Below are 22,097 nucleotides of genomic sequence, written 5' to 3' on the forward strand. Positions count from 1 at the left end.
AGCTTGATGAGTTGCAAAAACTTGGTTTCATTCAGCCAAGCACTTCTCCATGGGGATGTCCTACCATCTTCGTCAAGAAAAAGGATAAAACTGATCGATTGGTGGTTGACTACCGCCCTCTCAATGAGAAAACGATCAAGAATACATATCCTCTTCCTCGCATCAATGAGCTCTTTGATCAGCTTGCGGGTGCAACTGTGTTCTCTAAGATGGATTTGAGAAGCGGTTATCACCAAATCAAAATCCGCAAGGAGGATGTACCCAAGACAGCCTTCAAAACTCGCTATGGTCTCTATGAATACACTGTCATGTCCTTTGGTCTTACCAATGCTCCTGCCACTTTCTCTCGGTTGATGAACTACATTTTCATGGAGTATCTCGACAAGTTTGTGGTGGTCTATCTTGATGATATCCTTGTCTACTCCAAGTCCAATGTGGAGCATGAAGAGCATCTTCGCCTCATCCTCATGAAGCTTCGTGAACATCGCCTTTATGCCAAGTTCTCCAAATGCGAATTTTGGCTTCCTCAAGTCGTCTATCTTGGCCATGTCATTTCTGGAAAAGGCATCGCTGTCAATCCTGAAACAGTGAAGGCAATCGTTGAATGGCTTCCTCCGAAGAATGTCAAGCAAGTGAGAAGTTTCCTCGGTCTGGCAAGTTACTGCCGCCGCTTTGTTGAGAATTTCTCCAAGATCGCCAAGCCTCTTACCGATCTCCTCAAGAAAGACAAGAAGTTCCTTTGGTCTCCTCAATGTCAAGCAAGTTTTGACCTCCTCAGCGTAAGCTCACTTCCACACCTGTCCTTGTTCTTCCGTATACTTCTAAACCTTTCCAGCATATTCCGTGATGCCTCTCTTCATGGGCTAGGCGCCGTCCTCGATGCAAGAACGTCAAGTTGTGGCGTATGCTTCTCGTCGCTTGAAAAAGCATGAACTCAACTATCCCACACATGATCTCGAGCTTGCAGCCGTGTTACATGCTTTAATAACATGGCGCCAATACTTGTTGGGCAACAAATGTGAGATCTTCACCGACCACAAGAGTCTCAAATACATCTTCACCCAACCCAACTTGAACCTCCGTCAAACGAGATGGATGGAAACCATCAAGGACTTTGATCCGTCTATCGCCTACACTCCGTGCAAAGCTAATGTCATGGCCGACGCCCTTAGTCGCAAGTCCTATTGCAACAACCTCATGATTCAAGAAAGTCAACCTGCTCTTTATGAAGAATTCAGGAAATTGAATCTTGAGCTTGTTCCCCAAGGCTACCTTGCAAACTTGGTGATCACGCAAACTCTTGAAGATAAGATACGAACCGGACAACTAAGAGATGGTTGTATCAAAAACATCAAAGAGAACATGCACAAGCCCAAGTACAAGTCCTTCTCTATCGATGACAAAGGAACTCTGTTCTTCCAAGGTCGAATCGTTGTTCCGAAGGATCCAAACCTCGAAGCCTCATTCTCAAAGAAGCTCATGACACTCCTCTTTCTATCCATCCCGGCAAGCACAAAGATGTATCTCGACATCAAGTCTACCTATTGGTGGACTAGGATGAAAAGTGATATTGCTCGCTATGTCTCGGAGTGTGATGTCCGTCGCCGTGTCAAAGCGTAACATCGTAGACCCGCCGTGTCCTCCAACCCCCGAAGATTCCCGAGTGGAAATGGGATAAGATTGAGATGGACTTCATAACTGGTTTTCCAAAGTCTCGCAAAGGCAATGATGCTATCTTCGTGGTGATCGACCGTCTTTCCAAGGTTGCTCATTTCCTTCCTGTCAAAGAGACAATATCTGCTAGTCAGTTGGCTGAGCTCTACAACGCAAAGATTGTTTCTCTTCATGGTGTTCCCTTGGAAATAAGCTCTGATCGCGGAAGTATCTTCACTTCCAGGTTTTGGGCTAGCTTTCAAAAGGCCATGGGAACTAATCTGCTCTTCAGCACAGCTTACCATCCGCAAACGAGTGGGCAAGTCGAAAGAGTCAATCAGATTCTCGAGGACATGCTCCGTGCCTGTGTTATCTCCTTCGGCATGAAATGGGAAGAATGCCTTCCATTCGCCGAGTTCTCTTACAACAAAAGCTATCAAGCCAGCTTGGGCATGGCACCCTTCGAAGCTCTCTATGGTCGCAAATGCGTAACACCTCTAAACCGGTCTGAAACCGGTGAAAGGCAAATCTTTGGCCCCGATGTCATCAACGAGGCTGAAGAAAAGGTGCGAATCATTCGTGACAATCTGAAGATAGCACAATCTCGGCAGAAAAGCTATTATGATAGCAAGCACCGTGATATGATATATCATCCTGGTGATCAAGCCTACCTTCGTGTTACTCCTATGAGGGGCACACATCGTTTTGGTATCAAAGGCAAGCTGGCGCCAAGATACATTGGTCCCTTCAAAGTTCTAGCAAAGCGTGGTGAAGTCGCTTACCTCCTTGAACTTCCTGAGAAGCTCTCAAAAGTGCACGATGTCTTCCACGTGTCACAGCTCAAGAAGTGCTTCAAAGATCCGGACCGTGCAGTTGATCACGAGTCCATTGACCTCCAAGAAGATCTCTCCTACAAAGAGCATCCCGTTCGGATTCTTGATGAAGCTGAACGTCGAACTCGCAACAACTCTGTCAAGTTCCTCAAGGTGCAGTGGTCGCACCATTCCGATAAAGAAGCAACTTGGGAGCGGGAAGATCAGCTCCGTTCCGAGTACCCGTCCTTCTTCTCTTCTTCCTGAGAATCTCGGGGCGCGATTCCTTCAAGGGGGGGCGTTTGTAACATCCCAAGTGAGCTACCCTTTTTACCTTCCATGTTTATGCATCATCTTTGCATCATGCATGTCATATCATGTCACCATTTGGTTTTATCAAATTGCATTTGGTTTTGTTGCTCTTTATGTTATGTGTTGTTCTTCCCCCTCTCTCTTTTGTTTCATCTCACCACTTGTGATGTTACAAGAAAAGCCAAAGCCTAAACCTATTTCCTACCACTTGACCTTCCTCTTTTAAAGGTCATGCCAAAATTTCTTTTCCTTATGGGTTATTATTCAACCCCATCTACTATATCTTCTATTTTATAATTAATCAACACAACTTTTGTTTTGGTTACATATAAAATATTATTGCATACAAATTATTTTACCAATCTCTCTCTACTCCTTTTCACATTCAGTTTTATTTTTAAAATGGTTCTAACAAACATCTGAGAGGTTTTTGGAAGCAAAGAGGAAAAAGAAGAAAATAAAAAGAAAAACTCTAAACCTAACCGGCTAGCTTATTAATCTTCTCACCTTGACCCATCTCTCTTCTCACACCGGCCCATCTACACCAAAAATAGCCATACGTGCCTGCTCTCTCTCCCTTTACATGTGAGAGACATGACCATATCAGGCCATGTTTTCCCTGTGATCTCCACGCCACCTCTTTCTCTCCATCCACCGGCCACCCTGCCTCCCTCTTAAGCAGCACCAACTCCAGACCAAACCCTACCTCTCTTCCTCCTCCAAGCTGAGAAGCCGCCGCCACTTCTCCCTGGACAAACCACGCAGCACACCGCCGGCCACCACCGCCGCCATAGGAGTACCATGACCCCTCTCGCTGGTACCTGAGCACGGGACACATCCCAGTCGTCCCCTCCTCGACCTGCATCTCCTCCTCGGAGCTCCAAGGACGGCAGGGCCAGTACAAGGACGCCGAGCTTCTTCCTGTCCAACATCAGCCCGGCCGTCCCCTTCGTCTACGCCGGCCAGCACCTCCTCCGCCTCCCTCTCTCGACACCAAGCAAACCTCGGTGAGCACCCCACCTTCCTCTCCTTTCCCTGCATGCCACAGCATCATCGGATCGAGGCAGAAACGAGAGGAAGGAAAACGAGATCGAGGAAGCTTTGAAACCGAAAACGAAAATGAAACACCCAGTTTTCGTTTTCTCACAGCACCATCTTCCCGGCGCTTTACCCGGCGTTACAAGCCTCTCCAGCACGAGATCTTTGTACCTCTAGATGCACAACATCTCAGGCTACATCTCAGTTTTTGAATCATCCAAAACGGTGCAATTTTCGCGACGCCATCGTCAATCAAAGTTCACCCGAAAATATGTTGGCAGTTTTTGCTGTTCGTCGTGTGTGTCGTGGCTCCGTCTTCCGACGCATCTCACTGCTAGCACAGGGAACACCAGCACGAGTTCTTGGTACCTTTGGAAAGCTGAGAGTGAGGGCTACAATTTTCGTTTTAGAAGCACTCAATTTCATCGGCTGTAGACGACGCCACCTTCGTGCAAAGTCAGGTCCAGGAAACAGTTTTTCAGTTTCCGACAGTTTCTCTGTGACATGGACCCGTTTTCCGACGATCGCCGTAGTCTCCACGGTGCACCAAACTGAACCATTCCAGTTCCATTCAAATCTTGGCATGTTCCTCTTGCTCAACGACATCAAAGCCTCACCTAGCAACTCCCAGATCTGTCGCAGTTGTAACTTTAACAACTGTGCAGAAACGCTTCTACAGTAAAAGCAACTGTCACAGTTTCAGTTTCGACTGTCAGATATTCAGTTTTGCCCCTGCCTATATTTCATATGTTTCAAAACTAGTCTTCTACACATCCAAATTTGACAAACTTTATATCCATCTTGATCTGATTTTCATGCTCTTCCAAATAAGAACTTATTTTTGGGTTTTGAATAATTAAAATTTGGACATAATTAAAATCTGAATTAATTTGGTTAATATGGCATAATTCATAACTCCTATTCTATAACTCCAAATTGTGCAAATTTTATACTTAAATGCATCAGCAAAATACGAGGAATACAAATATCACATAATCATGCATCATTGGCATCATCCCTGAATTGTCCAAATTAAAATTGCAATATGAACTAAATGTTATGTGAGGGTGTTTATCGTTTCATGTGAATTGTGAGCACCCCACTTAATTTTGGTTTGCACCCATCATCTTGCCATGTCATCATGCATCATATTGCGCATCGCATTTACTTGTATTGATTTGTGCTACAATTTCCTTGTATGTGCTATTTGGTTCTTCTCGAGTAGACACCGACGCAGAGCGAGTTCGAGCAAGAGTACGAGCACCCCTGGAGGATCGTGTCTGTGCTTCTACCTCTGATCTGACAGGCGAGCCCACCCCTTCACCTATTTTACATTTTCATGCTCTTTTGATCTATTTCTATCCCTATGTTGCGATTCTGTTGTGTCCCGTGTCCTATTCCACCTGTTACCCTATATTACCGAATTACACCTCCTCGCCCCACCTGTTGTTTGATGTTTGCCAGCTTTGCGAGTCGTAGGCGAGTTTAGGGTCTTGCTGATATCTCGAAATGTTCGGGATATCTTGTTGGGTAGTTGTTTTACTCTCTATATCTGTTGTTGGAGATAATCATGGCTCACCCTAATGTTAATATTAAAATGGATAAGAAGAGGCATCGGTGGGTCAACTGTATATTTGGTTTTACCATGGCTCACTTGTGTCCAATTTTATAATTAGGACGAGTTCTTGTTTTCTGATCCAAGACTGAGCGCACTAACCACACGTGGGAGGTTTCACTGGGACCCCCCTCGACCTATTACCGGAACTTCCTCCACTGTCCAAGTGCCACAATTAGTTTCGTAACGTTTGTTTCTCCCGAGCGTGCAAGCTTGTTTCTTTGTGGTCCGATGATATGGTGTTACTTTTGGGAAGCCGTGTGCCTTGTAACCCTGTTGTATCTTGCACGCTCGTAGGTTGCAGAGCCGCTGCGAAGTGGTCATCCTGATGGGCACTAATCACCTAGTACGCTGACGCACATAGCTAGGTCCGCCTCGGAGTTTCGCCGGACTTCGATACGGATTCAACTTAGTTAGGTGGCTTCTTGGACTTGGTCTGTGGTGAAGGGAGGGGTTGTGATGCGAGGTTTCGCCGGCAAGTTTTCTCAAAACCCTTGCTTGTGAAGTCGGACATGCGTGTATGGGTACAGTAGTGCATCCTGCAGGGTGAAATCTTATCGATAAGCCGTGTCTGCGGTTATGGACGACTTGGAGATGTTAAACTCGATCATAGAACAACTTACACCTTATTTCTTGTTGCTAATAATTTGCTAATAAAACTCTTTCAAAAGTGTGTGTGCCTATGCAATACCTCTTGGCTGCTAGATTATGCGCTCTCTCACCTTCTCTAATAGACGAATGTTGTAGCGTGTCTCTATTGGTTAGTTGCTTTGCTGCCGCTAAACTCCACATATAGCCGGCGAAGTTTACACCGCCCACCGCCGAGCATAGCCGGTCTAGTCTCGCAAGTACGTGCCATTGGTACTTACCCTCGTTTTTCTTCCTCTTTTTCCGAACACGCTTTTCGACAAACAGTACGTCGGATGATGAGCAAGACGCAGGTGGCTTCTTTGTCGAGTTCACGGACGACGACTTCGTTGCGTAGCAGGATCGTTCCTAAGGCAGCGACTCGTGGCATGTTGGTTATGGGAACACCGCTTGATTATCTTCAGGACTCTTAGTCCCATTTGGTTCTTGTCTGTACCCAGACTATTTGGCTATCTTATGTATGATGTAATGTTGGGACATGTGTCCTCTGAGTGTCATTTGGATCTTGCTCATTAGAGCGTTGCTATATAGATGAACCTTATTTCCATCTTTTGTGTCATACATAGTCATGTTGTGATATTCAAGCTGTATTCTACCCTCGTATCCCAGTGCACGGTGTGTGTATGTGTGAAGTGCACGGAAGGTGAAGCACTCAGGCTTGGAAAGCCTACCGTGAGCCTTAGAGGTGGGTGTTGTGTGCATGGGCGTGTCGAGCTGTTGCTTGGCCTACCCATATGCTTGGGAATGCGAGGCGACCTCACGGTCCTTTGTAGTGACCTCATGCACATAAACCCCTCTTACCTGCGCGCTCTGGGTTTTCCTACTCCTGGGGCTTACAATTGTGGCCTCATTTAGACAAAGTATGTTTTGGGGAAAGCTGTTTTGGGAAGGGCTTATTGTGGAAAACCATGCACCTTCATAGCTACTAGGTGATTTGAGAAGGCCTTTGAGAAGTGGCAATTTGTGGTAAAACTTGATTTATCTATGACTTATCTATGTTTTGAGAACTGGCAATTTGTGGTAAAGACTCCATGAGTATGTGCCACTATTTTTCGGAATTTTTTGCACATTAAATGACTCATTTAACTAGTTAATCCCATTTGTTGACTGTCCGTTGACCAACTACTTGAGGGTAAAACCGAGCATATTGCACTAGCCGGTATTAGCACTCAAGGGGAAAACCGAGCACACAAAAAATGCTAGTATAATGCTCGAGGTTATACCCGAGTATATCTAAATTTCCGGAGTTAGACTCGAGGACGCGTGTTGCGGTGCGGAAATGAAAGACGTGCAATTGTTGACGCGTAGACGCCGGTCGCGGTGCGAAGTCGAAGACGTGCAATCGTGGACGCGTGGCGCATTGCGAAGTCCAAGACGTGCGGACGTGCGGCGGTGGACGCGTAGGACGCGGGTCGCATTAACCACCCCTTGCCTTTATAGACGCCTCCTCCCACTATCTCTGTCACTCTCACTCGCCTACGCAACGCCGCCTTTCTCACGTCCCATCATCTTCTCCAAAGCAAAAAACCCTCTCCCTCTCCCTCTCCTCTGCCGGCGAGATGGACAAGGAGAATGCCAATCCCATCGTCCACGGCGCCGTCGGCTCCAAGCGCGACGCCTCCCTCTTCGACGCCGTCCCCTTAACGGATGTCGCCGCCGTCCCCTCAACGGACGTCGCCGCCGCCTCCGCCGGTGCATCGGAGGCTGCTGCCGCCGGTCGCGGCCAGATCCCGCCGGGATGGGACCCCTACGAGCCGGTGCCGTACGTCCCGCCCCCGAACCGCTACGACACCTCCATAGAGGACCCATGGAACGAGGTAACTACGGTTTGCTTCCTTTTTTTGTTCCCCATTCCTTTTTGAACCCTATTTGTGCTGGTGTAGATGGATCTGTGGATGGATGAGTATTGGGCTAATATTTGCGCCGATTTTATTCCATTTTGCTTTGATCCCTCCTTGATTTCGTTTAAGATTTGGGGTTCGGCCGTTCGGTTAATTTATGCAAGTAATAATGGGATCTCAATCGGTTAATTTATGCAAGTAATCATAGGATCTCAATCAGTTATTTTATGCACGAATCAAAAGATATCAACCGTTTAATTTGCAAATAATCCGGAATGTGTTCAAGTTCGGATCCGAAATCTGTTTCTTTGCCTATGATGAATCGGTGGGCACGGATTTTTACGGGGAGGGTTCAGCGAACCATTTACGTGTACAAATCTGTTGTGCATGAGCTTTGGTTCGCTTACACCGTCCCCGTAGACATATAATCGTGTCCACTCTAACCGAGGCTGCCTCTGTTTTTCCTAACTTTGTTATCATGCACGTTTGCAACTCATTCACTAATAAATTCCCGTTTGATATGGATCAGTCTGTCCGCGGCCGACGTCGGCAGCGACGACGAGCACCATGACGTCAAGACTCGCCGAGTGTTGCGGAGGCTCGCGAGTCGGGCAAGTACGTCTCCTACCTCGACGTCGCCAAGGGTGTCTACAGGTGCCCCTTCGCACTAGGAGGCTCGGCGGCACCGACTTCAACTGCGTCCTCACGCATGCCGAGAACATCGGCCACACCAACCCCAAGGTCGGCGCGTCGGTGAACCCCAACTCCTTCCGCGCCAAGCACTTGGCGCTCGGCATGCACCTCCGCAGGCATCCGGCGGGTGGAGATCTCCGGCGGGCGCATGCCTCCGCTCAAGCCCAAGGCTCCCAAGGGGAGCAACACGTGGAGGCAGAGGAAGATGGGGTAGGCGGAGTCCTGGACGTGTGCTGCTGCTCGCCTCCTCCATTTTGTTGTTGGGATCCCTTTGTTGTTAGCTAGGGATCCCTCGTTGTTATGTTGTTAGTATGATGGTACCGTACTCGCTGTGAAGAACCTCAAACCCTACTATGTTTGGCTCGCTGAATGCAGCTTATTATCTATATTATCTATCCCTATTCTACTATATGACCTTGTGAATTTATCGTACATTCCCGTAGATTTGCTTCTAGATTTAACTACATACATATGGACTAGATGGAGTACTAGATTGGGCTCCCTACTAGATTTGCTGCCATATTGGGCAAACAACGAGGGCCAAAAGGCACAAATAATAATTGAAGAAAGACAGAAATGCAAGCTTCTCTAGATTTGATACTAATTAGGTGAAAAAAGGCGGAGAGAAGGAGGCGGAAAAGGTACTCTCAAAAGGGAAATGCCAATGGCCGAGAGAGACAAAACCCGGCTCCCGCTCACGTGCAACCAAACGCTATCTCGTCCTGTCCCACGCGGTCCCTTTCTACCAGCCCCACGCGACGCGGGCCCACACGACGCGGCCCCACACGTCGGCACGGAGCGGTCAACTTAACGGGAATCCTGCCGTCTGAGCTGCCTTCTGCGGGTTTCAAACAAGCACTTGGGGAAAACTGAGGAAAAACTAAGGAGCTGGGGAAAACTGAGCACAACTAAGGAACTGAGGGCACGAAAATAGAAATCCCTAAAAATAACCCCGCCTGAGGAGTGATGGCTCCCAAGTGCAGGAGATCAACTGTAGTACTTTTCAATAAGAAAGGTTGTCGAACCCGCGAGAAGTTAAAGGTATTGGTTAACGGATATGACAAGGAAACATAGTAATGATGCAGTAGTTTTGGTGTTTTGAGTGTATATATAGTTTGCAATGAAATAAAATGCGGAAAGTAAATAGCAATATGTAATGCTCTCAATGAGAGAAAGCCCAATCCTCTATGCAGCAAGAGGACAAGCTAATGTGTGTGTGCTTATATGAGACAAGTGTTCCCGAGTGATGAGGACATCCCTACTACACTACTACCTCCATCATTGCAAGATGAAGACGATGTTGTTGTTAAGCTCAAGTCCAATGAAGTCAGGATTGGACCAATGACACGAGCTCGTGCGAAGCTACTCAAACAACAGGTGAACTTGTTCCTAAGTGATACTTTGATCGAAGAGAACTTTATACTGCCTAAGTCATTTTACTTATGTATGATCAGGTATGAAGAAGGAGCAAGCATCGCACGAGGAGGAGAGGAGCAGCTGGACAAGAAGCTGGACGTGAAGCTGGACATGGAGCTGGCCATGAAGCTGGACATGAAGACCGAGGGAGGAGAGAGAGGCATGCGCGAGGGAAGAAGATGAAGTCCAGGCCGGTGCCAGGCCCGGTCTGACCGGCCGCCACGCCGGCGCGCCCGGTCCCAGGCCCGGTCCAACCGGGCGTCTGACCGGCCCAGCCCGGCGCCGACCAGATCCACAACCGGTGCCAACCGGGCACCATCCAGTATGCCTGGACCCCTAGCCCGGTCACCACCCGGTGCCAGGCCCGGTTCCGACCGGCCGTATGACCGGTCGACTCGGAGTCTGTCTCGACCAGATCCGATCTGGGTCGGTTTTCTATGTGTATTTTTGACTCCTGGTCGTCCTGAACCCCTATATAAGTGCCCAGTGATAAGGGATTAACTTATCAATGCCTACGGGTTGTAGACTAGGGTTTAGTTGGAAGTAGAGGGCAAGTAGATCTCGAAGGTTTGAGCCGGAAAAGTACTCGACTGCTATGAAAACTAGGGTTGCCTGAAAACAATGAATCGATCCTCTCTTTGTCCCTCGACTCCCCCTTATATAGGAGGCGGAGCCGAGGATTTCGTGATGTACAAGTTACAGAGTCCGGGTCGGTTCAGAAACCCTCCCGCGATATTTACAAGTTAATATTCCTAATACAATTCTATCTTTCCAAACTATCTCTCGATTGGGCTTCTGGCTTTGTAAAACTTCGGGTCGTGGGCCTTCAGTAAACCTCGGGTACCTTCTTCGGCAGGCCCATTGGGGATGCCTATGTCAGTAGCCCCCGAGATTTTGCTTGAATCGCAGAGTCAGGGAAAATCTCCATCCTTACAATCTGCATATGATTTCTGCAAGTCGACAAATTTTCATAAAAGAATTGTATATTGTACAGGGATAACGGTAATTGGGGCTGGTTCATCTGACGGATCAGGTACCAGTTAACTGCTCTCGTAGCAATCCACCAACACCTACTTCAAAATCTCGTCCCTGGACATGATCTCGGGATACTGGCGCAATTCGACATGTGCCGCTTAAGGTCTTACCAGCCGAATTCCAGTCATGTTTTATCGGGTACCTAACGCGTCCGTTAGGATTTTTCTTCGCATCTGTTGATATGGAAAAAGTATCAAAGCGCCATCAGAGGCGGTTCCACGCCGCGCAGGATGGATCCCGGGGACTTACCTTCGCAGAGTTTTGCGGCATTAAGAGATTATTTTGCGACTGAGGCACTCTGAGAATATATTGTCGGGTGCTTTTTCCGGCTGTTGGAATAGCACATTTTTTCGAGTCAACGGATGACTTATATTGTTTTGATAAATCGGAATATGCTCATCAGGATTTATTCAAATTTCATCGGGCACGCGAACAGCGTTCCCGATGGGAGTAGCCCCTGAGGCTACAGCCAAGTGCTTGTACTTGGTTGTAGGCTCACCTTTGTAGCATCTTTGCCACTATATTGTCATATCTTATGCTTCTGTTCATATTTATCGGGTGCGCGAACAGCGCTCCCGATGGGAGTAGTCCCCGAGGCTACAGTCGAGGATTTATCCTTGGCTGTAGGCTCCAATTTTCTCTGCCGCTATATTTTTTTTTGAGGTGTCTCCTGCCAAACCATCTCCATCAAACTTCCCGAAACCTTTTTTATAAAGTAGCCCCCGAGCATTTGAACAAAAACTTGTATTTGGTCAAAGGCTCTCGAGATTATCAGTCGTCATTCATTGTCGCCAATTTTCAAATTATCAAAGCCGAGATTTTTCCATTGATAAAGTGACATCAGTGCTGACGATAGCCACGACCATTGTATCGGGAAGATGCGAGAGCTGTCCTTTCACTGACCTGCGGGCCCGAAATCTGTGGCACGTTGACACGTTACGCAAGTGGGGGACACACGTCCTCCACTTTTTCTGGCACGGGCGTTGTAGCGTCTGTCTAGTTCCATCATAGCAAAAGTACTGTTTTACCCTTTGAGCCACGTGTAAATCATCGAGTCCATTCATTCATCATCCAACGGTGCGACGCTTTGACTGAACCTACCATAAATAGCCATCGTCTTCCTCGTTCATCCCCTTCGCCGCGCCATTGTTCACATATCCTCTGCTCCAACCCCTCTTGCAATCACCAGAGCTCCAACACCCACGCATTCTCCTTCTTCCACAGCGCCAATACGGATGCCACCGCGGCCAAAACTCACCAGGCATAGCACTCCTGAATCCATGGCGGCGCAAGATCTGGGAAACACTGATACGTCCATTTTGCATCACTATAATTTATATCATAATTTACTGTTATTCATTAATATATTTCATATTTAGAGATGATACTTATGTTATTTCATCTATATTGCATGTTTTATGATTATTGGAGGATCGCGCACCGAAGTCAGGATTCTGCTGGAAAAAGCGCCGTCAGAATGCAATATTTCGGAAGATCAACAATTGACGGAAATTATATGAAAAATCCTATTTTTCCAGAAGACGAAGGGAGCCAGAAGGGGGAGCCGAGGAGGGCCACCATGGGCCCACCTCATAGGCCGGCGCGGGCCAAGGCCTGGACGCGCCGCCTTGTGAGGAGGGGGCCCACGACCCCCTCTGGCCTCCTCTCCTTCGCGTACTTTTTCGTCCCGAAAACCTAAGCTCCAGGAGGATAGTCGCGAAGAGTCACAGCCGCCTCTGCGGGGCGGAAAAACACCAGAGAGAAAAGAGCTCTCCGGCGGGCAGGAATCCGCCGGGGAAATTCCCTCCCGGAGGGGGAAATCCCGACGCCATCGTCACCGTCATCGAGCTGGAAATCATCTCCACCATCATCACCATCATCTTCATCATCATCACCGCCATCTCCACCGCTGCACCTCATCACCGTTGTAACGATTTGGGTTGGATCTTGATTGTTTGATAGGGGAAAGTCTCCCGGTGTTGATTTCTACTTGTTATTGATGCTATTGAGTGAAACCATTGAACCAAGGTTTATGTTCAGATTGTTATTCATCATCATATCACCTCTGATCATGTTCCATATGATGTCTCGTGAGTAGTTCGTTTAGTTCTTGAGGACATGGGTGAAGTCTAAATGTTAGTAGTGAATTATGGTTGAGTAATATTCAATGTTATGATATTTAAGTTGTGGTGTTATTCTTCTAGTGGTGTCATGTGAACGTCGACTACATGACACTTCACCTTTATGGGCCTAGGGGAATACATCTTGTACTCGTTTGCTAATTGCGGGGTTGCTCGGAGTGACGTAAACCTAAACCCCGTTGGTATATCGATGCGGGAGGGATAGCAGGATCTCGCAGTTTAAGGCTGTGGTTAGATTTATCTTAAGTACTTTCTTGTATTTGCGGATGCTTGCAAGGGGTATAATCACAAGTATGTATTAGTCCTAGGAAGGGCGGTGCATTAGCATAGGTTCACCCACACAACACTTATCAAAACAATGAAGATTAATCAGCTGTATGAAGCGAAAGCACTAGACTAAATTCCCGTGTGTCCTCAAGAACGTTTGGTCATTATAAGTAAACAAACCGGCTTGTCCTTTGTGCTACAAAGGATTGGGCCACTCGCTGCAATTATTTCTCTCGCATTTTACTTACTCGTACTTTATTCATCTCGCTATATCAAAACCCCCGAATACTTGTCTCGTCAGCATTTACAGGTGAATCCTTCATCGAAACCGCTTGTCAACACCTTCTGCTCCTCGTTGGGTTCGACACTCTTATTTATCGAAAGTACTACGATACACCCCCTATACTTGTGGGTCATCAAGACTATTTTCTGGCGCCGTTGCCGGGGAGTGAAGCACTATTGGTAAGGGAAACTTTTACTATTTGTGCTGATTTTATTTCTGCATGCTGCTATAATTCATTATGGAGAGATCTTCTCTTGAATTCCTATTTGGAAAATCTACTACTACTGCAAAGGTAGTGGATGAGGCGCCAGGTGAGAACGAGGTCCCATACAAAATACCTATAAAAATTATTGAACGTGTTATGGATAACCGCTATGAAGGGGATGGAACTGTCCATCCTGGTGATCATTTACTGTTTTTACATGAATTATGCGGGTTATTCAAATGTGCAGGTATTGCTATGGATGAAGTTAGAAAGAAACTATTCTCTATATCGCTGTCTAGTAAAGCGGCGCATTGGTATAAATTGCTGAAGAATGGTGATTCTCTTGATTGGGAGGACATTGTGCCCTTATTTTATTCTAAATTCTATCCTCCAAGTGAAATTCACAAAGATCGGAACCGCATATATAATTTCTGGCCTCATGATGGAGAGAGTATTGCCCAAGCATGGGGGAGATTGAAGTCTTTAATGCTCAAATGCCCCATTCATGAGCTTCCTGGTAATGTTATTATTGATAATTTCTATGCAAGACTTTCTTTTCAAGACAAGACCTTGCTGGATACTTCTTGTTCTGGATCATTTACACGCAACAAAGAAGAGTTTAAAAGGGACCTTCTTAATCGGATTCAGGAGAATACTGAAGGATGGGAGAACGACAAAGATAGAGAGCCAGGTATAAATTATGATTATAAATGCATTGAAGCTTTTATGGATACTGATAAATTTCGTAATATGAGTGCTACTTATGGTCTTGATTCTCAAGTTGTTGCAAATCTTTATAGAGCCTTTGCCTGTCATTATGAATTGCCTAAGAAGAATTTTGATAAGTATCATGAACCGTATAAAGATAAAATTGATTCATCTATAAACAAATGTGTTGTAATTGAAACTGTTGATCATGTTATTCCTGAAGCTTATATTGAAAAAACTCCTTTCCCTGCTAAAATGAAGGAGTACTCGTTATAAATAGTGCGGTTAATAAAAGTGAAAAGAAACCTATAGAACCTGAAGAGCAAATAAAAGTTGAACCTGCTATTGCAATAGTTAAGGATCTTGTGACTGAAAATGTGGAAGATGGTCATATGATTTTCTGTGAAGATGCTTCTAATATTGTTTCGCATCCTAATAAGTCTAGAAAAACTAGTGTTCCTATGCTATTTGTTAGAATTGGTGATCATTGTTATTATGGTTTATGTGATATTGGTGCAAGTATTAGTGCTATTCCTTATGAGCTTTACAAGGAGGTTATGCACGAAATTGGTTCTTGCGATCTTGAAGATATTGATGTGGTTATTCGGCTAGCTAATAGAGAAACTATCTCTCCAATTGGTATTGTTCGAGATGTGGAAGTTTTATGTGGTAAGATTAAATATCCTGCTGACTTTTTGGTACTTGGTTCTCGTCGCTAGTAAGTATTGTCCTATCATTTTTGGTAGACCTTTTCTAAATACTTGTGGAGCTCGTTATAGATTGCAAGAAGGAGAAAATTTTGACTAAATTTGCTGGTGAATCTTATGAGTTTAATTTCTCTAAATTTGCCAAAACTCCTTATAAAGCTGATTCGCCTAATAATGATTTTAGAGTTGAACAGTGTGCGTCTATTGCTCTTGCTCCTAATAATCCTTTGCAGCAACATTTGGAGGATAGTGAGAGCGAAGTCTTTAGGGAAGAAAGAAATGAGCTTGATGAAATTTTCCTTCGTCAACCTATTCTTAAACATGACTTGCCGGTTGAAGATTTAGGTACAACACCACCACCAAAGGAAGATCCTGTTTTCGATTTAAAACCATTGCCTGATAATCTTAAATATGCTCATATTGATGATACGAAAATATATCATGTTATTATTAGTTCTAAGCTTTCAGAGATTGAGGAAGAAAGGTTATTGGAAATATTGAAGAAACACCGAGGAGCTATTGGCTACACTCTGGATGATTTGAAGGGGATTTCTCCCTCTATTTGCCAACATGCTATCAATATGGAAGATGATGCGAAGCCTGTGGTTGAACATCAGCGTCGTCTAATTCCGAAGATGAAGGATGTGGTAAGGAATGAGGTATTAAAACTTCTTGAAGCCGGTATTATATATCCTATTGCTGATAGTAGATGGGTTAGTCCTGTGCATTGTGTTCCTAAGAAAGGAGGAATGACTGTTTGCCTAATGATAATGATGAGCTCATCCCTCAAAGAGTAGTTGTAGGGTATAGAATGTGCATTGATTATCGAAAAGTTAATAAGGTTACTAAGAAAGATCATTACCCTTTACCCTTTATTGATCAAATGTTAGAAAGGTTGTCTAAAAATACTCATTTTTGCTTTCTTGATGGTTATTCTGGGTTTTCACAAATTGCTGTTAAAACTAAAGATGAAGAGAAAACCACTTTCACTTGTCCTTATGGAACTTATGCTTATAGACGTATGCCTTTTGGTTTATGTAATGCTCCTGCTACTTTTCAAAGATGCATGTCTGCTATTTTTCATGGATTTTGCGAGAGTATTGTAGAGGTATTCATGGATGATTTTTCTGTCTATGGGAATTCTTTTGATAATTGCTTGCGAAACCTTGATAAAGTTTTGCAGCGATGTGAAGAAACTAACCTTGTTCTTAATTGGGAGAAATGCCACTTTATGGTTAATGAAGGAATTGTATTGAGACATAAAATTTCCGAGAGAGGTATTGAAGTTGATAGAGCTAAAGTTGAAGCAACTGAGAAGATGCCCTATCCGAGGGATGTTAAAGGTATTCGTAGTTTTCTTGGTCATGTTGGGTTTTATAGGAGATTTATTAAAGATTTCTCCAAGATTTCAAAGCCTCTTACTAATCTTCTTCAAAAAGATGTACCTTTTGTTTTTGATGATGATTGTAAGGAAGCTTTTGAAACTCTAAAGAAAGCCTTAACAACTCGCTCCCGTAGTTGAACCTCCCGATTGGAACTTACCTTTTGAAATTATGTGTGATGCTAGTGATTTTGTCTGTAGGCGCTGTTCTTGGACAACGAGTAGATAAAAAATTGAATGTTATTCATTATGCTAGTAAGACTCTTGATGTCTGCTCAAAGAAATTATGCTACAACCGAAAAAGAATTGTTAGTCGTAGTCTTTGCTTGTGACAAGTTTAGATCCTATATTGTCGATTCAAAAGTCACGATTCATACCGATCATGCCGCAATTAGATACCTTATGACGAAGAAAGATGCTAAGCCAAAGCTTATTAGATGGGTACTTCTTTTGCAAGAATTTGATTTACATATTATAGATAGGAAAGGTGCTCGATAATCCTGCTGTCGATAATTTGTCTAGATTGGAAAATATTACTTATGATCCCGTTCTCGTTAATGATAGTTTTCCAAATGAACAATTGGCTGTAATAAAGGTGAGCTCGCGAGATAGTCCTTGGTATGCTGATTATGCTAACTTTATTGTCTCCAAGTACTTGCCTCCAACCTTTTCATCTCAAAGAAAGGAGGAAATTATTTTATGACTTGAGGCAATATTTTTGGGATGACCCACACTTATATAAAGAAGGAGTGGATGGTATTATGCGAAGATGTGTTCCCGAATATGAACAACAAGAGATATTGAGTAAATGTCATGGTAGTGCTTATGGAGGACATCACGCCGGAGATAGAACCGCACAAAAGGTTCTACAATCAGGTTTTTATTGGCCAACTCTCTTCAAAGATGCAAGGAAGTTTATTTTATCTTGTGATGAATGTCAAAGGGTTGGTAATATCTCCGTACGCAATGAAATGCCTATCAATTATACTCTTGTTATTGAACCATTCGATTGTTGGGGATTTGACTTCATGGGTCCTTTCCCTTCTTCGAAGGTAACACTCATATTTTTGTCGTCGTTGATTATGTTACTAAATGGGTGGAAGCTATACCCACAAAAAGTGCCGATGGTGAGACTTCTTTAAAAATGCTTTTAGATATTATTTTTCCTAGATTTGGAGTACCTAGATATATTATGACTGATGGAGGTTCTCATTTTATTCATGGTGGTTTTAGAAAAACTCTTGCTAAATATGGTATTAATCATAGGATTGCTTCCGCTTATCACCCTCAAACTAGCGGGCAAGTAGGATTATCAAATAGAGAGATTAAATCTATCTTGCAAAAGACTGTTAATAAATCTAGAAAGAAATGGGCTATTAAATTGAAGGACGCATTATGGGCTTATAGAACTGCTTATAAAAATCCTATGGGTATGTCACCGTATAAAATGGTTTATGGGAAAGCTTGTCATTTACCTTTAGAACTAGAGCACAAAGCTTATTGGGCTGTAAGAGAACTAAATAAAGATCCTAAACTTGCCGGTAAGAAAAGGTTGCTACAATTGAGTTCTCTAGATGAATGGAGAAGTGAAGCTTATGAAAATGCTAAACTCTTTAAGGATGTAACGGCCCCGGGTAGTACCCCATATTAGATTTGTTTGTGCCTTCCTTTTATGCATCATCATGCATCATGCATCCTATCATTCACAAGAGTTTATGAAATAAAAATTATTTCTCCAATAAAAACTATTTGTTTTTCCCTCTCATATGGTTTTATAATAAACCTCCCCTCTCTATTTCTTTTAACTAAACCCTAATAATCAAAACTATATTAATAAATAAAACTATTTCAAATGTTTCACAGTTTTAAAAATGTTTGGCTTTGTTTGGTTCTGTTTTCAAATACCAAAGCAGTTTTGAAAATAAGAGAGAAAAGAAAACAGTTTCAAAATCAAAACCCCTCCTCCCTGGGCCACTCTCTCTCCCCCGGCCCAGCCCCCTCTCTCTCCCTCTCTCTCTCTCTCTCTTTTCCCTCTTCCTCTCCCCGGTGGCCCACTTCCTCCCCTCCGGCCCAGCCCACCACCTCAGCCCATACCCCTTCAACAATCTCTTTTCCGTCGCTGTCCTCTTCCCCTTTCCAGGTCAGCGAGCATGAGAATGGCGTGAGGAGTGCCTGGTCCTCCACCACCGACGCCCCACCTCACCTGCTCCCCTATCTTTGTTATCCCCGCGCCAACGCCAGAAACCCTAGCGTCCCTCCCCTTCCTCCCTCCGCGCCGCCAGCAACCTTTCCTCTTTTCCTTTCCTCCACCACCGAGAACCACCGTGGCCACCGTGAGCTCCTCCACGGCGCCCCGTCGTTGCCGTCACCCCCTCGCTGCGCCACCGCCACCAAACGGAGCGCCTCGTCGTCCTCTACTACCTCCTGCAAGCAATCGACCAGGGACGCCTCGAATTGACGCCGGCGACCTCGTTTCCTCCTCAGCACCGGTGGCAAAATCCGCCAAATTCGGCCATCTCCGACCTCCTCCGGCGCCATCGACGCCTCTACGACCTTCCTGGTAACCAAGAGGTTCCCGTAGACATCGTTTCACGCCTTTTTGCTTCCGGGTTCCCTTCTTCAACGTTGTGCCGACGTCCTTCCGCCGCGAGCCTCGCCGCCGACGCCGTTCCAGTGAACTCCGTGGGAAGCTCCGCCACCATCTGGACCGCGCCGACGAGAGGAAGCCAACAGGCCTACGTGCGCGTTTTGGGGCGCTCTACATCGTCTGCGCGCCCCATGCCGGGTCCCGGTGGTCACCGCCGCTCCCCGCGACGCGCGCGGCATCACCCGCATCGAACAACTTCCGTGCGCCCCGCACACTCCGCCACGCTGGCCTCCACGTCGACCCGGGGCCCCATCCGTCATCCTCTCGGGCTAAGCCATCTTCGGTGAGAAATCGCCCCCAGATCTGGATCTGGTTTCTTTTGCAACCAGCCCCCCTTCTTGTTCTGAGATCTAACCCGCAGCCCCTGCCCCCTGAACCTTTTCTGGAAAACCCCCTGCAGGTTACGTCCCAGTCAGCAGCCCAGTCAGCTTCGCCCGGACCCGCCCGTCAGACCCTGTGGCTAGCCCAGTTCCGGTATAAAACGTTTTTCTCCTTTTCTCTGTTTTCTGAAAATTGCACGAAATGTATAATTCTTGCATAAATCATATCTTTTGAACCGTAACTCGAAATACAAAGTGTTTTATATGAAAATTGATCAGAAAAATGTGCTGAACATGAATATGTCATTCATATGTTTGTTTGCATCTCGCATCATGTCGCGCGTTGATAGTTATGCATGTTCACCTCACATATATGCGGAGTATTTTGGATTTCCAACTATGGTTTTCCCCGCTCCGTTTAATGTTGAAGTAGCTCACCCCTGCCATGTTATGCCATGCTAATCCACACTTAAATTTGTCGTTATAAAATGCAACTCCAACTCTAATTTGTTTGTCCGGGGTTCCGACTCCGCTTAAATTGGATAAGTGCATCGCATCATATCTGCCATGCCATGCATGCATATCTTGATCATGCCGATTCTTCTTCCGTAGTAGTAAGACTTGCATACGTTGTGTGTCCAGCATTTGCTTCTTCACGGATAGGATCACGAAGTGGTGTTGAGAGATACGACAAGTTCTTCTGCAGCTTTTCACAGGCGAGCCCACCCCTTCACCTATTTTACTTTTACATGCTCTTTTGATCTATTGCTATCCTTATGTTGCGATTCTGTTGTGTCACGTGTCCTATCCACATGTTACCTATATGTCCGAGATACACCTCCTCGCCCTACCTATTGTTTGTTGTTTGCCGCCTTTGCGAGTCGTAGGCGAGTTTAGGGTTTTGTTGATATCTCGAAATGTTCGGGATATCTTGTTGGGAGGTTATCACATGCTATATCTTTTGTTGGAGATAATCACACTTTACTTTATTGTTAACAACTAAAATTGTAAGCAGAGGCATCTGTGAGCCCCTTTGCGAAAGCATCGGAACTTTGACTCGCTAATGTCCCCTAGGATCCGAGTTCTTGTTATCTGTTCCGAGATTGAGCGCTCTACCCGTACGTGGGGACGTTTATTGGGACCCCCCTCACCCATTACCTTTTCTCAAGTCAGTTGAAAAGGGGGCCACAACCTTGGTTTTATTTGCCTATGCCATGTATGCCATGCTTTACTTACCGTTGCCTTCGGGTGTTTACTTCTCGTTGCCTTCGGGTGTTTATATTCTCGTACCGTACCCCGCGGAACGTTTAGCGAAGCGTGTGGTTTGCACGCCTAGCCGTTAACGCAAACCCTGAGTCCGCTTCGGAGTACGGCCGGACTTCGTTACGGGTAGCTTAGTCGGGTGGCCCCCCTAGACTTTCTTGTTGAACTGGGAACGGTCTTGTTGTGAGACATCCACCCGTCGTAAGTGGGTCGAGCATGCGTATGGTTACATTTGGGCAACCCCTGCAGGGTGTACATCTTATCGATAAGCCGTGTCCGCGGTTATGGACGACTTGGAATTGTATAGCTTGATCATAGAACAACTTACACCTTATTTCCTGTTGCTAATAATTTGCTAATAAAACTTTTTCAAAAAGTGTGTGTGCCTTTGCCGCACCTCTTTGCGAAGGGGGTCGCATCGGCTGTGTTATGTTGCGAGTATAGAACCGTTACCTTGTGCGCTCTCTTATCTTCTCTGAGTAGACGGATGTTGTAGCGTGTCTCTATTGGATAGTAGCTTTGCTGCCGCTAAACTCCACATATAGCCGGGTGAAGTTTATACCGCCCACCAGCGAGCATAGCTGGTCTTGTCTCGCAAGTACGTGCCAATGGACTTACCCTCGCCTTCCTTTCTTTTTGTCTCCTCCCCCTTTTGTCGGCAACCGATGGCCCGACTTTGACAGGTACGAGATGACGACGTTAGCAAGGTTACCCTTCCGGCTTGGCCTGGGCAAGGTTATGGACGTCACTGGTTATCTTCAGGACTCTTAGTCCAATTTGTATCTTGTCCGTACTCGGACGTATTTGATCTTCTGTATGATTTGGATCTTTGTATGTATCTATTTGCATTTTGACTCGTTGGAGTCGTTGTTGTAATATATGTATCTTGTGGGCTCTATTGTAATCCTGTTGTAATGTTACCGCTCGTGTTAATTCCTCTGGCATCACGTGTGTGATTCGTCGCGCACGTCGTGTCGGAGGGCGTCTCTGGATCGATATCATGCGGATTTCGGCGGGATTGCTGGAATCCTCATGGTACCGGTTCCGGGGCGTCACAAGTTGGTATCAGAGCTCAGGTTGACGGTACCCCACTGGTCCAGCCTGTAGGATAA

This window comes from Lolium rigidum, chromosome 4 (genome assembly GCF_022539505.1).
Source record: "Lolium rigidum isolate FL_2022 chromosome 4, APGP_CSIRO_Lrig_0.1, whole genome shotgun sequence".
NCBI lineage: Eukaryota > Viridiplantae > Streptophyta > Magnoliopsida > Poales > Poaceae > Lolium > Lolium rigidum.